Below are 2,500 nucleotides of genomic sequence, written 5' to 3'. Positions count from 1 at the left end.
CCCATAATTTCCTCTGGCTCTGTGGGTGTCTTTGTTATTCATGCATTTGGTATGCTTAAAATTTGTCATAACAGTCGAAATTTGTAAAGGAGGTTCAAACAAACACTTTAGAATACCTTGATATTGGATATGTGGGCTCATAGTGTGGTTTAAAGTACTTAATTCTATTTTCTTTTTTTGATCTGACATCTGGTTCAGGTAGGCATAGAAGCTGTGTACAGTACGTGAGATGAGGGTTACCTACAGATCATATTTATGACTTGTCAGCTGATGGGCAACTTTCTGTAAGATTATACATACTATTGATATTTTATACAAGCTGTTATTCCCCCGAAAGGACTTCATCTATGAGTATACAAAAAAGAAAAAAAAGGCGTACCGTCAGGACTGTGTTGTCTGCTGCTATGTATTTATAGTTTGTGAAATTTCTTAGCGCTGCTTCTGTGGACTGGTTCTTCACTAAGCACTAATCGTTCATGGAACAACAAACAATACACTTCAGCGTTTTTTTGTAACTATAGTTGTAATTGCTTTCTCCGGCATTTTGTCAAAGGATGTCAACAGTGACGTAAAATTTAGGCACCTAATTTATACAGTGAGAAGACTGCAATGCCATTTTTAAAAAGTTTTGGTATACGTATTTTTTACGCGGATCATTTATTTATTAATGTTAAATAGGCCCAGAATGATGACTTCAGTGATTAAACGTATACGTAATCATTCATAGTATAAATATTTAGGTATGATTACTGATAGTAAGTTATCAAGTAGCAAATTACAGATATAGTTATGGAATATGTCAATGAAGGTTGCATTTTCTGAGATCAATTGAAAAACAGCACCTTTGCTAGCTTATTCTGTAAAGCTATAATTGAGTATGTATTAGGCAGCTTCACGAGCATGTTGCAGTGAAGTAATAATGCTGGAAATCTTGAAGACATCGTCAGGACAGCCAGTGAATTAAAGACAGGTGCAACCCCTTTAGACGATCCACGTTATGGAAATGTAAGTCAAATAAAAAAGGGAAAATGTAGATAATCAACGTCTGCTTCACAGGAACACCTAGTTGACTAATTCAGAGATCAAGGGGGCTCACTTTGACTGTAAATTGTTTCAGATATTTTGTTGATGTTGATTTATGATGTAAGTGTATTTTGGTGTCTAAAGAGAGCTGTAGCTACAATGATCTTCGAATATGCATTAAAAAGTGCATTTTTTCTTTTACTGTTAACAGTTACAAAATATTAAAAACCATTCCCGTCATATAAATCACAATGTGATGAGTTCCTGAACGTGAAAATTTCCCCTAAAAGTCAAATGACTACGTTAATTTCAGAAACCCCTCTCGTCGTGTCTATACTAATAAATCTGATGTGGATACTAATAAATTGTAACCTAAATACAAGTGGATATAATTGAGGTATACACAACGTATTAATATATCTGTGTTGAGGCGGCAGTTCCTGCTTTTAAAATTAATTGGCGCAGAGGATATGTGCAGAGATGGCGGTGGCGAGTATAGCAGTACGGGCGATATAATTGGTATAGTGTTTGCATCACCTATTTTAATCCAATTCTGTACTCCAGGCTTGTCACTCTGCATGCTTCACTTGCCACAAATTACCAGCTTTGCACTGATGAAATGCGCTATTTAACCTTCGCGTTTGGGGAATTGAGACTTTTTTAGTTTTATTGATTCATGACAGAAATCTATGGTGACGTATGTACACATCCCAACCAATTACTAGATCGTTAAAGATCATCAAACCAAATTGATAACAGTAAAGATTTCACGTCAATTTGAATGCTGATTTCTTTTAAAAAGCAGATTTTTTCTGCATCAAATACCTCAGTTACATAGACAAGTACATATGTAGTTGATTCTTTGAATCATATCTTTTGAAGCACAAGGGATCATTAGCTTGCATTATATTGCTAAAGTAGGTTGGGATGCCAATTCTTTGATATGACACAAGGAGTTATCACATAGTACACTGAATCCCAGAGTCTGAAATTAGGACACTCCATGTCATACGCCTACGATTTGGTATTTCAGAATAAATGCAATTTGGAGAGTATCTGAAGGTGACATGGCGTTTTTTATTGGGTGAGGAATATTGCAGTTGAATACACGAAAGTCACATATGTAGTAACTAATATATGTATAAGAAAATAACTTTTGTTAATAATAAATAAACGATGTTATATATAATGTCTGAGTCTGAAACTTCTATAAGACTGCTTTGAAATCTAATTAATTGAAGTTATTTGAAAGAATTACATAATCTATCGACTGTTAGACATTAGAAATCATTCGATATCGTAGACAGAGCACAGCTATTTAGAAACCTTTTAAACAACCTATGGGACGATAAATCACATGTTTTCATGATAATTCTGAAAGAGTAGAACGAGATGTCGGACGTGGAAAGGAACTGGGAAGGACACCTTGGACAACATTGGAGTTCCCCAAGATAGAGTGGATCTAATACTATTCACT

General features: G+C 34.9%; 1 protein-coding gene across 1 annotated transcript in view; it reads left to right on the top strand.

Moving 5' to 3' along the window:
• Positions 1-2,500, top strand: part of LOC119579289 (ras-related protein Rab-8A-like) — a 33,347-nt gene that overhangs the window by 15,952 nt on the left and 14,895 nt on the right. The window lies entirely within an intron of this gene.

Source organism: Penaeus monodon, chromosome 12 (assembly GCF_015228065.2).
Source record: "Penaeus monodon isolate SGIC_2016 chromosome 12, NSTDA_Pmon_1, whole genome shotgun sequence".
NCBI classification, from domain to species: domain Eukaryota; kingdom Metazoa; phylum Arthropoda; class Malacostraca; order Decapoda; family Penaeidae; genus Penaeus; species Penaeus monodon.
Note: the sequence above shows the minus strand (reverse complement) of the source record. Positions and strands in the feature narration are given on the sequence as shown.